Genomic DNA, 15,303 nt, shown 5'->3' on the forward strand with positions numbered 1-15,303 from the left:
GCAGGGGATTGCCTTCCAGGGCCATGGGGCCCCCCAAGCGGCCGTGGACCCATAGCGGTGCCATCCCCCTGTACCCTCTGTAGTTACGCCACTGCTCAAAAGCGTTATGTGATGGGACCCAAAACTGAGTAGGACCTCAACTTAACAAAGAGGGGTCCCGGGGACACGCACTTTATTTTTCACTGAGTGCGATTACTGTGACTAGGAGGGAGGGGGGGACACACTGCTGCCGAGTAGGAGACCAGAGGTGGGGCACAGTTAGGAGAAAGGGGGGGACAATGCAACTGGGTGTGAAGCCAGTGGGAAGGGGAATGAAACACTGTGGTCGGTTGTCGATAGGGTGCAGTCTCTTGGGTGGGGGGGGGGGGGGGGGGGGGGTATGAAGAAAGAGTGAGTGGAGTGATGTCAAAGAGGGTGTTGGGGAAACACAGCAAAAGAGGAGCAAGAAAGGGCAAGGGGTGCAAGAAAGGGAGAGGGCTTCTTGGAAAAAGTGTTGTGAGGGGTAGGGTGTCAGAGAAAGGAAGAAGAGCAAAAGAGGGATAGAGTTACAAGCAGGAGTAGGAACGTCAGGGAGGGAGAGAGAGAGAAAGATGGGAGCAAGAGTGAGCATGTCAGGGAGAGAATGGGGAGAGAAGGTGCCTGGGAAAGAAAACGAGAGTGTCAAAGATGAAGTAAGAGATGGTGTCAGGAAGAGAACGAAAGAGACAGCGCCAGGGAGAGAGAGGAAGCGTGGTGAAAGATGGGGAGGAAAGAGACAGACTGTGGCAGAGTGAGGGTTGAGAAAGAGGGGGCAGGGGGGAAGAGAGCAGAGGAGAGAAAAAAGTCAGCAGCAGGGAAGAGAGAGAGGGTGAGAAAAAGGGGAAAGAGGGAAAAAGAAGGGTGAAGAAGGCAAGAGGGGGCAACACAAAAGGGGGAGAGGAGGCAGGTCTCATTCTCACCAGCATTGGTGGGGTTCCCTTTCACCAGCGCTGTCCCCTGGGCTCTCCTGCTTTGCAGCTGGTCAGAACACAGTGCATCCCCGAGGACCCCCGCACAGCTGGCCCCTGGCTCTCCTGCTGTGCTATAGAACAGCGCATCCCGGGGACCCACCAATTTTGTAAAAGTAAGTCCCAGCACTCTTTTGGTGTGAAGGCTGCTGGCACCGGGTGTGAAATGGAAGGAGGAAGGTTGCTGGTGCTGGGTGTGAAATATGGGGAGGACGCTGTGTGTGCAGGCTGCTAGCACCAGGTAGGAGATGAATGGAGGGGGCAGGGTGCAGGCGCCGGGTGTTGGATGGAGGAGGAGGAAAAGGGTGCAGCTGTTGGGTGTCCAGGGAGTGAGAAGCGGATGGGGGTGTGCCGCCGGGTGAGAACGGGAGTGCCACACAGGTTAAGAACCAGGCGGGTTTGGGAGAAGCTTGCCACCGGGTGAGAAACAGGAAGTAAGTGGTGGGGGTGCCCACCGATTGAGAAGCTGGGGGTGCCCGCCAGACAGGTGAGAAGTGGGGGTTGGTGGGAAGCAGGGAGTGCAAGGGGGGTATGCCAAGTAGGTGAGAAGCAAGGGGTGGTGCCCGGGTAAGCAGGCAGGGGGTTTGAGATGCCCGCTGGGCGGGTGCGGGAAGGGGGGGGGGGGGGGGGGGGGAGTTGAGAGGCGGGGGGATGACCGGGTAAGTGTGGGGGGAGGGGGTTGTGAGTGTCCGCCAGATAGGTGAGAAGCGGGGGGGGGGGATGTGTGTGGTGAGAAGCAGGAGGGGCCACAGGGTAAGAACTGGGGACAGGGGGGTTTCACCGTGCAGGTGAGAGGCAAGGGGGGTGCCTGGGTAAGTACGGTAGAAGCAGAGGGGGGATGATGCTGGAGGGGAGATAAGCAGGGGGTTTGGAGTGCCTAGGTAAGAAGGGGGGGGGGGCGTCAGATGGGTGAGAATTGCGGGGGGTGGCCGGGTCAGGAGATGCTGTCGGGTGAGAAGCGGGGAGGGGGTATGCCAGGTAAGAAGCGGGGAGGGGGTGCCCGTCGGGCCGGAAGAAAGGGGTGCCATTGGATAAGAATGGGGGGGCGTGGGGGGTGCTGCCTGGTGAGAAGCTGGTGGGGTGCCAACCGTACAGGAGAGAGAAGGGGGGAGCCCCTGGCCGGGTGGGAAGCGGGTGGTGGCGAAGGGTAAGAACGGGAGTGGAGGGTGCCGACGGCCTAGAAGGTGCCCGTCGAGAGGGGGGGAATTGTGCCGCCGGGATAAGGAATGGGGGTGGGTGGTAAGAACAGAGGTCAGGGGGGAGTGCCCACCGGGCGGGTGAGAAGCATGGAGGAGGGGGCACCTGGTAAGTAAGGTAGAAGCAGTGAGGGGCTGCCCCCGGATGGGCGAGAAGCAGGGGGGTTTGGGGTGCCTGGGTAAGTAGGGGGAGTGTGCCGCCAGGCAAGTGCGGGGGGTGCCGCCGGGCAGGAGGTGCCATCAGGCGGGGAGGGGGCACGCCAGGTAAAGTGGGGGGTGGTCCCGTCGAGCGGGAAGAAGGGGTCGCCACAGGGTAAGAAGGGGGTGTGTGTGTGCGCTGCCGCGTGAGATGCTGGTGGGGATGCCGTCAGGAAGCAGAGGATTTTGGGTGCCTGGGTAAGTAAAGGGGGGAAAGGGATGCCGCAAGATGGGCGAGAAGCTGGTGGTGTGCCAGCCAGAAAGTATGCGCAGGGGCAGACAGTGTGGGGGCAGTATGCGCAGGGGCAGACAGTGTGGGGGCAGTATGCGCAGAGGCAGACAGTGTGGGGGCAGTATGCGCGGGGGCAGACAGTGTGGGGGCAGTATGCGCGGGGGCAGTATGCGTGGGGGCAGTATGCGCGGGGGCAGTATGCGCGGGGGCAGACAGTGTGGGGGCAGTATGCGCGGGGGCAGACAGCGCGGGGGCAGACAGCGCGGGGGCAGACAGCGCGGGGGCAGACAGCGCGGGGCAGTATGCGCGGGGGCAGACAGCGCGGGGGCAGTATGCGCAGGGGCGGACAGCGTGGGGGCAGTATGCGCAGGGGCGGACAGCGTGGGGGCAGTATGCGCAGGGGCGGACAGCGTGGGGGCAGTATGCGCAGGGGCGGACAGCGTGGGGGCAGTATGCGCAGGGGCGGACAGCGTGGGGGCAGTATGCGCAGGGGCGGACAGCGTGGGGGCAGTATGCGCGGGGGCAGACAGCGTGGGGGCAGTATGCGCGGGGGCAGACAGCGTGGGGGCAGTATGCGCGGGGGGCAGACAGCGTGGGGGCAGTATGCGCGGGGGCAGACAGCGTGGGGGCAGTATGCGCGGGGGCAGACAGCGTGGGGGCAGACAGCGTGGGGGCAGTATGCGCGGGGGCAGACAGTGTGGGGGCAGTATGCGCGGGGGCAGTATGCGCGGGGGCAGTATGCGCGGGGGCGGACAGCATGGGGGCAGTATGCGCAGGGGCGGACAGCGTGGGGGGCAGTATGCGCAGGGGCGGACAGCGTGGGGGCAGTATGCGCAGGGGCGGACAGCGTGGGGGCAGTATGCGCAGGGGCGGACAGCGTGGGGGCAGTATGCGCAGGGGCGGACAGCGTGGGGGCAGTATGCGCAGGGGCGGACAGCGTGGGGGCAGTATGCGCAGGGGCGGACAGCGTGGGGGCAGTATGCGCAGGGGCGGACAGCGTGGGGGCAGTATGCGCAGGGGCGGACAGCGTGGGGGCAGTATGCGCAGGGGCGGACAGCGTGGGGGCAGTATGCGCAGGGGCGGACAGCGTGGGGGCAGTATGCGCAGGGGCGGACAGCGTGGGGGCAGTATGCGCAGGGGCGGACAGCGTGGGGGCAGTATGCGCAGGGGCGGACAGCGTGGGGCAGTATGCGCAGGGGCGGACAGCGTGGGGGCAGTATGCGCAGGGGCGGACAGCGTGGGGGCAGTATGCGCAGGGACAGCGGGGGGCAGTATGCGCAGGGGGGACAGCGTGGGGGCAGTATGCGCAGGGGGGACAGCGTGGGGGCAGTATGCGCAGGGGGGAAAGCGTGGGGGCAGTATGCGCAGGGGCGGACAGTGTGGGGGCAGTATATGCAGGGGCGGACAGCGTGGGGGCAGTATGCGCAGGGGCGGACAGCGTGGGGGCAGTATGCGCAGGGGCGGACAGCGTGGGGGCAGTATGCGCAGGGGCGGACAGCGTGGGGGCAGTATGCGCAGGGGGGGGCAGTATGCGCAGGGGGGACAGCGTGGGGGCAGTATGCGCAGGGGGGACAGCGTGGGGGCAGTATGCGCAGGGGGGGAAAGCGTGGGGGCAGTATGCGCAGGGGCGGACAGTGTGGGGGCAGTATATGCAGGGTGGGGCAGTATATGCAGGGTGGGCAGTGTGGTGGCAGTATGCGCAGGGGCGGACAGCGTGGGGGCAGTATGCGCGGGGGCGGGACAGCGTGGGGGCAGTATGCGCGGGGGCAGACAGCGTGGGGGCAGTATGCGCGGGGGCAGACAGCGTGGGGGCAGTATGCGCGGGGGCAGACAGCGTGGGGGCAGTATGCGCGGGGGCAGACAGCGTGGGGGCAGTATGCGCAGGGGCGGACAGTGTGGGGGCAGTATATGCAGGGTGGGCAGTATATGCAGGGTGGGCAGTGTGGTGGCAGTATGCGCAGGGGCGGACAGCGTGGGGGCAGTATGCGCGGGGGCGGACAGCGTGGGGGCAGTATGCGCGGGGGCAGACAGCGTGGGGGCAGTATGCGCGGGGGCATCAGCGTGGGGGCAGTATGCGCGGGGGCAGACAGCGTGGGGGCAGTATGCGCGGGGGCAGACAGCGTGGGGGCAGTATGCGCGGGGGCAGACAGCGTGGGGGCAGACAGCGTGGGGGCAGTATGCGCGGGGGCAGACAGTGTGGGGGCAGTATGGCGCGGGGGCAGTATGCGTGGGGCGACAGCCAGCGGGGGCAGGACAGCGTGGGGGCAGTATGCGGCAGGGGGCGGACAGCGTGGGGGCAGTATGCGCAGGGGCGGACAGCGTGGGGGCAGTATGCGCAGGGGCGGACAGCGTGGGGCAGTATGCGCAGGGGCGGACAGCGTGGGGGCAGTATGCGCAGGGGCGGACAGCGTGGGGGCAGTATGCGCAGGGCGGACAGCGTGGGGGCAGTATGCGCAGGGGCGGACAGCGTGGGGGCAGTATGCGCAGGGGCGGACAGCGTGGGGGCAGTATGCGCAGGGGCGGACAGCGTGGGGGCAGTATGCGCAGGGGCGGACAGCGTGGGGGCAGTATGCGCAGGGGCGGACAGCGTGGGGGCAGTATGCGCAGGGGCGGACAGCGTGGGGGCAGTATGCGCAGGGGCGGACAGCGTGGGGGCAGTATGCGCAGGGGCGGACAGCGTGGGGGCAGTATGCGCAGGGGCGGACAGCGTGGGGGCAGTATGCGCAGGGGCGGACAGCGTGGGGGCAGTATGCGCAGGGGCGGACAGCGTGGGGGCAGTATGCGCAGGGGCGGACAGCGTGGGGGCAGTATGCGCAGGGGGGGGCAGTATGCGCAGGGGGGGACAGCGTGGGGGCAGTATGCGCAGGGGGGGACAGCGTGGGGGCAGTATGCGCAGGGGGGAAAGCGTGGGGGCAGTATGCGCAGGGGCGGACAGTGTGGGGGCAGTATATGCAGGGTGGGCAGTATATGCAGGGTGGGCAGTGTGGTGGCAGTATGTGCAGGGTGGGCAGTGTGGGGTATTATGTGATGGGTGGGCAGTGTGGGGTATTATGTGCAGGGGGGGGACAGTGTGGGGGCAGTATGTGCAGGGGGGACAGTGTGGGAGCAGAATGTGCGGGTGGTGGTGCAGGGTAAGAACGGGAGCGGAGGGTGCTGCCGGGCGAGAAGGTGCCCGTCGAAGGAGGGGTGGGGGGTGTTTTGTTCCGCCGGGAAAGGTGGGTGGTAAGAGCAGGTGACGTAGAGGGTGCCCACCGGGCAGGTGAGAGGGGAGGGGGTGCCGCTGGGTGTACCTGATACCTGGGATGTCTCACACCCAGTCCGCAGCACATGCTGATCCTGCCTGCAGTAGGAAAGGAAGGAGGAAATGGAACTCAGTGTATTGACTCCTCCCACTGATCACTGTGGGTCACGTGGGTGTGATGTCATCACAGGTCCTTTAGCCCACTATAATTTAGCATCTACCGTAGCAGCATCGAGGCTAAGCCCAGAAAAAGCAGGAAGTAACCCAGTAGATTCAGGAAGGAAGGAAACCATAGAGGGAGAAGCCGTCAGCAGCCGCACACAGGAGCTCGGCTTGGAAGTGCTCCACCTGGTGGCCCCAGAGCAGTTAAACACCAAGCAGGAGCAAAGAAAATCACTTTTCTTTGCTCATGCTGGCCGTTTAGCTGCCCTGGGGCCACCAGGGGGAGCACCTCCAAGCCGAGCTCATGTGTGCTGTAGCCGGCTTCTCCCTCTATGGATTCCTTTGTGCCTGCTGGGCTCCTCCTCCGCTTCCTCCCTGAATCTCCGGTAGATGCGAAATTATAGTGGGCTAAAGGACCTGTGATGACATCACACCCACGTGACCCACTGTGATCAGTGGGAGGAGTCAGTACACTGAGTTCCATTTCCTCCTTCCTTTCCTACTGAAGGCAGGAGCAGTATGTGCTGCGGAGTGCGGACTGTGTGTGTGAGACATCCCAAGTATCAGGTACACATACACCCAGGGGAGCCGAGAGAGGGGGGGAGCAGGTACTAATTACCCGGGCCCAGGCTTGCTGAAGGGGCCCCGCAGGGGCCCTGGTTCGACCCCTCCCTTCCCCCTCCGTCCCTTCCGGGTATCACCAGTAGCACACACTTCTACAGCATGTGCTGTTCTGACAGCAGGCTCAGCATGAGTGTCTCACTGACAGCGTGAAAGGTCTTGCTGAGCCTCCTGTCAGAACAGCACATGCTGTAGGTGTCTGCTGCGTCTGAGATTACAGTTTTTAGAGTTTTCTTTTACCCACCTCTAAACATTTTGGGGGTGTGGCCTAAGTGTGGGAGGTGCCCACACCACACAGACTTAGGCCACACCCCCAAAATTTTACCGGGGCCCGGCATTCCTCTCGGCTGCCCTGCATACACCCAGCGGCACTCTTTCACCCGCCCGGTGGGCACCCCCTACGTCACCTGCTCTTACCACCCACCTTACCCGGCGGAACACCCCCCCCCCCCTCCATCGACGGGCACCTTCTCGCCCGGCAGCACCCTCCGCTCCCGTTCTTATCCTGCACCACCACCCGCACATCCTGCCCCCACACTTTCCCCCCTGCACATACTGCCCCCACACTGTCCCCCCCTGCACATCCTGCCCCCACACTGTCCCCCCCTGCACATCCTGCCCCCACACTGCCCACCCTGCACATAATACCCCACACTGCGCACCCTGCACATAATACCCCACACTGCCCACCCAGCACATAATACCCCACACTGCACATACTGCCCCCACACTGTCGCCCTGCTCATACTGCCCCCACACTGTCCCCCCTGCGCATACTGCCCCCACACTGTCCCCCCTGCACACACTGCCCCACACTGTCCCCCCCTGTGCTTACTGCCCCCACACTGTCCCCCCCTGCGCATACTGTCCCCCCTGCACATACTGCCCCTGGAATCGGTACATCTGTCAGAACAGAATTAAGTCTACAGTCATTAGGTCGACTGGCCCCAAGGTCGACATGACTTAAGGTCGACATGGTTTTAGGTCGACAGTCATTATATCGACATGAGTTTTTCACTGGTTTTTGACCCGAATGTCGACATGGACACAGTTGGAGTTGAACCGCAGCCCCTTGCTTCGCTCGCTGTGCTTCGGGCACGGTGCCTCGCTATGCTCGGCACACTTTTTTATTCTCCCACCACGCCCTAGTGGATGGTAGGGCATGAAATACCGCCTGTCGGCACATGTCGGCTCAAAAAACAGTGAAAAACTCATGTCGACCTAATGACTGTCGACCTTGGCCCATGTCTACCTTCCGGGGTCGACCTAATGACAGTCGACATAAGTCTCTTCTGACAGATGACAGTTTCCCCTGCCCCCACACTGTCCCCCCTGCGCATACTGCCCCCACACTGTCCCCCCTGCGCATACTGCCCCCACACTGTCCCCCCTGCGCATACTGCCCCCACACTGTCCCCCCTGCGCATACTGCCCCCACACTGTCCTCCCCTTCGCATACTGCCCCCACACTGTCCTCCCCTTCGCATACTGCCCCCACACTGTCCTCCCCTTCGCATACTGCCCCCACACTGTCCTCCCCTTCGCATACTGCCCCCACACTGTCCCCCCCTGCGCATACTGAACCCACACAGTCCCCCCCTGCGCATACTGCCCCCACACTGTCCCCCCCTGCGCATACTGCCCCCACACTGTCCCCCCTGCGCATACTGTCCCCACACTGTCCCCCCTGCGCATACTGTCCCCACACTGTCCTCCCCTGCGCATACTGTCCCCACACTGTCCCCCCTGCGCATACTGCCCTCTCCTGCACAAAATACCCCCATACTTATCCCCCTTGTGCATACTACACCTACTGCTCAAAATGCCCCCACACTTCTCAAAACACCCCCGGTGGGGCTAGACCCACGCGCTTCTCACCCCCCACTTACCTGGTCATCCTCCCTGCTTCTTACTCGACCGGGGCTTGCCCCCCCCCCCCCCCCCCCCCTCCCCCCCTTACTCTCTCCTGTCTGGCTGGCACCCCCCCCCTTTACTTACCCAGGCACCACAAATCCTCTGCTTCCTTCCCATCTGACGGCATTCCCACCAGCATCTCACGCGGCAGCACACACACACCCTTCTTACCCTGTGGTGACCCCTTCTACCCGCCCGACGGACCACCCCCCACTTTAGCTGGCGTGCCCCCTCCCCGCTTCTCGCCTGATGGCACCTAATGCCCGGCGGCACACTCCCCCTACTTACCCAGGCACCCCAAACCCCTGCTTCTTGCCCATCCGGGGGCATCCCTCACTGCTTCTACCTTACTTACCCAGGTGCCCCCTCCTCCATGCTTCTCACCCGCCCGGTGGGCACTCCCCCCTGACCTCTGTTCTTACCACCCACCCCCGTACCTTATCCCGGTGGCACAATTCCCCCCCGCTCGATGGGCACCTTCTAGGCCGTCGGCACCCTCCACTCCCGTTCTTACCCTTCGCCACTACCCGCTCCCCCCCCCCGGGTCATCCTCCCTGCTTCTCACCCGCTTGGTGGGCATCGCCCGGGGGGATCCCCCGTTGCCTCCATCCTGTCCGGCTGGCACCCCACCAGCTTCGAACCCGGCAGCATACCCCCTTCTTACCCTGTGGAACCCCCTTCTTCCCGCTCGACAGGTACCCCCCCTTCTTACCTGGCATGGCCCCTTCCTGCCTCTCGCCCAACGGCACCCTCTGCTCTTCTCAACGCTCCCGGCTGGCACCCCGCCCTTCTCACCCCGCCACCCCCTGCACTTATCAAAACACCCCTGGCGGGACTACCTCTGCGCTTTAACCCCCTCCACGCGCTTCTCACCCTGTGACACCTCCCTTACCCCGTTATCCTCCCTGCTTCTCACCCGCCCAGCGGGCATCGCCCAGGGGCTCCCCCCCCCCTTTCTCTCTCCTGTACGGTTGGCACTCCACCAGCTTCTCACCAGGCAGCAGCCACCACGCCCCTCCATTCTTATCCTATGGCACCCCTTTCTTCCGGCCCGACGGGCACCCCCTCCCCACTTCTTACCTGGCATACCCCCTCCCCGCTTCTCACCCGACAGCATCTCCTGACCCGGCCACCCCTGCAATTCTCACCCATCTGACGCCCCCCGCCCCCTCCTTCTTACCAGGCACCCAAACCCCCTGCTTATCTCCCCTCCAGCGTCATCCCCCCTCTGCTTCTACCGTACTTACCCAGGCACCCCCTTGCCTCTCACCTGCACGGTGACACCCCTGTCCCCTGTTCTTACCCTGTGGCACCTCCTGCTTCTCACCACCCACATCCCCCCCCCCCCTGCTTCTCACCTGTCTGGCTGACACCCCACCACCCTCCCGTGCTTCACACCCCACTCCCACCCACACTTACCCGGTCATCCCCCCGCCTCTCAACTCCCCTACCCTTCCCACACATGCCCGGCGGGCATCTCAAACCCCCTGCCTGTTTACCCGGGCACCACCCCTTGCTTCTCACCTACTCGGCGGCATACCCCCTTGCACTCCCTGCTTCCCAACAACCCCCACTTCTCACCTGTCTGGCGGGCACCCCCCAGCTTCTCAACCGGTGCTGGTGAGAATGAGACCTGCCTCCTCTCCCCCTTTTGTGTTGCCCCCTCTTGCCTTCTTCACCCCTCCGTTTTTCCCTCTTTCCCCTGTCTCTCACCCTCTCTCTCTTCCCTGCTGCTGACTTTTTTTTCTCGCTCTCCTCTGCTCTCTTCCCCCCCTGCCCCCTCTGTATCAACCCTCACTCTGCCACAGTCTGTCTCTCTCCTCCCATCTTTCACCACGCTTCCTCTCTCTCCCTGGCGCTGTCTCTTTCGTTCTCTTCCTGAAACCATCTCTTACTTCATCTTTGACACTCTCGTTTCTTTCCCAGGCACCTTCTCTCCCCCATTCTCTCCCTGACACGCTCACTCTTGCTCCCATCTCTCTCTCTCTCTCTCTCTCTCTCTCTCTCTCTCTCTCTCTCTCTCTCTCTCTCTCTCTCTCTCTCTCTCTCTCTCTCTCTCTCTCTCTCTCTCTCTCTCTCTCTCTCTCTCTCCCCTCTCCCTCTCCCTCTCCCTCTCCCTCTCCCTCTCCCTCTCCCTCACTGACATTCTTACTCCTGCTTGTAACTCTGTCCCTCTTTTGCTCTTCTTCCTTTCCCTGACACCCTACCCCTTGCACCACTTTTTCCAAGAAGCCTTCTCCCTCTTTCTCGCACCCCTTGCCCTTTCTTGCTCCTCTTTTTTGCAGTATTTCCCCAACATCCTCTTTGACATCACTCCACTCACTCTTTCTTCTGACCCCCCCCACCCAAGAGACTGCACCCTATCACAACCGACCACAGTGTTTCATTCCCCTTCCCACTGGCTTCACACCCAGTTGCATTGTCCCCCCCTTCTCCTAACTGTGCCCCACCTCCGATCTCCTACTCGGCAGCAGTGTCGCCCCCCTCTCTCCTAGTCACAGTAATCGCACTCAGTGAAAAATAAAGTGTGTGTCCCCGGAACCCCTCTTTGTTAAGTTGGGGTCCTACTCCACAGTTTTTGGGTCCCATCACATAACGCTTTTGAGCAGTGGCGTAACTACAGAGGGTACAGGGGGATGGCACCGCTATGGGTCACGGCCGCTTGGGGGGCCCCATGGCCCTGGAAGGCAATCCCCTGCACCCTTTTTATTCTCCAGGTGTTTTTTTATATTAATATTGCCGATCGGGCATGGCTGCTCTGCCAACCGACTGCCCAACCCCCCTTAATTAACTGCCCCCTCCCTTCAGTGGCTGCACAAGAGACCCTGCACTACCAGTGAGGATGATGGCACATGAGACCTGCGCCACCGGTGCCTGGGCAGAGGAGACCTACTACACTACTGTTTGTACTGGGGGGGCTCCCCTCGAAACACAAACACCTACTCTCCCTCACCACCCTTCTTGCCTCTCCTTCTCCTCCCCAACACTGCCTCTATCCCCTCTCTCCCACCCGCCTCTGTGTCAACTCTCCCCTCTTTTTTTTTTTTGCTGACTCCTCAACCCCTTTTCTCTCTCCCCCCGCCCCCTTCTCTTTCGTGCTCTCGCTTGTCGCTCCCCTACTGCCTCTCCTCTCTCCCCTGCGCCTTTCTTTCTGTCAGCAATATCTCTCATCTCCTCTTTATTTCTCTCTCTGCCCCTAGCCTTTCTCCTTTTTCTCCTTCCTGCTTTTTCCCTTTCCTCCCTCTCTTAAGGACAGATGTATCAAGCTTCAAAAGTGATAAAATTGAGAGTGATAAACAGCTAGTTAATCAGTTCCTCCCTGTTATTTTTCAAACCCAGCCTGTAATATGACAGGTAGGAGCTTATTGGCTGTCTGTTTATCACTGTCCATTTTATCACTTTTGAAGCTTGATACATCTGGCCCTTACACTCATAAAACACTGCTGCCTCTCCCTCTTATTCCTCTCCCACTGCTGGCTGTGAGTGGGGCACTGCTGCCTCTGGCAACTGAACTAATGGGCCCTACACACGGACCGATAATCAGCCACTTTCTGAGCGATTTTACATAATTTTACTAAACAGCTCAGAAAGTGGCTAAATATCGCTGTGTGTGTAACCCACACAGCGATATGGACGCGCAGCCCCGTGGGACCCTGATGAATAACAGCCTTGCCTGTAAATGTAAAGTGATCACTCAGAACGCCTTGTACATCTCTGCTGTGTGGTGGCTTCTGAGTGATCACTGAAGGGGTCAACCCGGCCGGTCACACAGCCACCTCGTTCCTATAATGTCTCAGGTACCTGGCTGCCCAACTCTCACTGTCTGCCTGCAGCAGAAAGCTCTGACCAGCGGGAACTTCCTGTCTGGACTCTGCAGCATGTCCCAGGAGGCTGGTGGGTGGCATGCAGCGGTCTCTGGCAGCGCAGGGTTAGGCGGGGCAGTGCTGGTGGACAGGGGGTCCCTGCAGCGTATGTGAGATTATCAGCAGTGTTCCTGCAGTGGATGGGAACTACTAGTTCCCATCTGCCGCAGAGACCCTGCCGCTGACTTCACATACGCTGCAGGTACCCCCTGCCCGCCAGCGCTACCCGACCCTGTGCTGCCAGACCCCGCTGCATGCCACCCACCAGCAGGCAGGGGGTCCCTGCAGCTTATGTGAGATCAGCGACGGGGACCCTGCGGCGGATGGGAACTACTAGTTCCCATCTGCCGCAGGGACTCCGTGGTGACTTCTCATACGCAACAGGGATCCCCTGCCCGCTAGCGCTAACCTCTAGAAGCACCCCTCTACCTCTAAGATGCCCTGTGCACCTCTTCCAAGATGCCCAGCTCCCTCCTCACCCTGAGATGCCCAGATGCAGCACCCGGACCCCTCCCCCACTCACGGCAATTCCGCCCCCACTTGCAGCACCCGGGCCCTCCCCCACTCGTGGCACTTCCGAACCCCTCCTCACCCTAAATAAACTGAGCCTTGTGGTGGCATTGTCTCAGCGGTGGTCTTGGTCCCCCTCATCCAGCGGCGTGGAGGAAATAAAAATTCAAAATGGCCACGGCCAGACAATCATGGCTTGTCATTGCCCCACCCCCTGGAGCTGGCTATATTAACCAGTTCAAGACGGGGCAGCCAGTCCGATGGCGGAGGGGGAGCAGAGAAGAGCTCCAGAAGAACAATCCCTGGGAGGTGGTGGAGGCCATGCAAAAGAGCTTAAAAAGGCAGCTGCCCCAGGTGAAGACTCCGCAGAAGCCCTGGGGGGGCAGGAGCCCCCCTGGGTGAAGACAAGATGAAGTTTAATAAAATATTTAAAAACCTGTGTTTTTTTTATATTTCCTTTACAGGGGGGCTATAGGTACCAGCAAGGGCGTAACTACCATAGGTGCAGGGGGTGCAGCTGCTATGGGGCCCACTTTGCCTGTCAAAGTATCATGTGCTGTATACATTTTTCAGCATTAGATGATAAATAGGGACCCTTAAAAACTTTTGCTATGGGGCCCACATGTATCTAGTTATGCCACTGGGTAACGGCGAGCCATTAATGCCCCACATGCTGGTACCTGTGGTTCTCCCAAGTACCAGCATGTGGGGCAGGCTTGTGGGATACTGGGAAAAGTCTTAAGACCTTGTGGGTACCCTCTAATATCCAAGGTCTTAAGACGATGCCCAGTATCCCATAAGGACTTTGTGAAAAGGAATTACCGGTAGGTATTAAATTCCTATTTTTACGGTTTAAACAAGCTATCAACCCTGTACCCACCGCTCAGGGGTGCAGGGGATAGCCTGGGGCTTCAGTCCAGGCCTGGGTTGATTAGTTAGGGTGGGTAATGTTTTGGCCATGGGACCCCATCGAGAGTATCCCCTGGCTGCAGCATTATACCCCCTTCTAGTGGAGCCTGGTGCTGGTCCCCAAAATACGGGGAACCCCTATTCATTTTGTCCCCTGTATTTTGGAAACCAGGGCCGGCTCAAGAGCCTGGTGCGTGTCCTCCATATCTTGGGAATCAGGACCACTCCGAGCTCTGGGCTGGTCATGAGGGGGGGGGGGGGAGCAGGAGGAGAAGAACCCCACAACATTTTTTTTTAGACTCAGGGCATGGCCACATAATAGTACAAATTCACATTACACCACACAATAGTGCCACTTAAACACACTACACCAGCTAGAATCACTTGGACATGCTGAGCCAGGGTTACGCACACCATAATGCCTGTTAGGCATTATGCCACGCACAGTCATGCCCATTATACAACATACCACACCATTATGCCCATAACACAACATGCCACACACCGTAGTGCCCCAGTACTCCTGCTTATACATACTGTATGATGCCTCCAGTAGTGTCCCCCCCACACAATTCCTAAAGTAACGCCATTACAGATAATGCCCACAAATGTTCCACCACATAGGGGCAGATTTATTAATGGGGCTATATACGTTTAAAATAACAGGTCCCGCTTCTCCTGCATAACAAAGAGAAGTGGGCACGCTTATAACCTTGATGTATGATGCAGGCGGCTGTCGATAAGGAGAGATGTTATTTCCTGTCTCCTCAGCTCTCTTTATTGGCGGCCAGGCAGCACTGCGCGAGCGCATTGTAAAAAAAACAACCTCCCCTGGTCGGCTCTCTGGGCATGCGCAAGATTTTGTTATCGCAAGATCTCCAGCGCAGCCCAGAGCCAGCAGCAGGGCTAGTGCTGTCCCAACAGTGGGGATAGGACAACGCTAGCCCTAAGCGGGAGAAGCAGCTGATACTACATCGCCCCGGCCGCTAATTGCTGGGGGGGATTACAGAGGACAGCCGCGCCGAGCGTTACTCTTCAGGCTGTCCATAGAGCATGTTAGGTGTGCTGTTAACACATATAAAAAAACGTAATCCCCCCAGTTAACCAGCATTAAGTGCAGATATGCACTTAAAATTAGTTGATACTTCTGCCCTTTAACAACGCTCCTGCTCCCCTCTTAGCAGACATTTCAAATGTGGTCACTGCCGGACATTAGAGATAGAAAAAGGAAAGGTGTAAAGAGATGGGGTGAGGCGAAGGCAGGTCTTGCTCCAGCATCAGCCTTCCATGCACTGGCTTTTACAGTTCAGCAAAGGCATGCTCTCATGCGTCCCAGCGCTGGCAGCCCGTGCTCACCTGTAATAGCACCAGCTGCCAGCACTGGGGAGCAGTAGAGCACTGGTGGCAGGTAGCATCGGGAGCAGCAGTACTCCGACAGCAGGCCCCCCGGGTGCAGCAGCGGATGACCCAG

This window comes from Crinia signifera, unplaced genomic scaffold, assembly GCF_055691185.1.
Source record: "Crinia signifera unplaced genomic scaffold, ASM5569118v1 HAP2_SCAFFOLD_144, whole genome shotgun sequence".
Classification (NCBI taxonomy): Eukaryota; Metazoa; Chordata; class Amphibia; order Anura; family Myobatrachidae; genus Crinia; species Crinia signifera.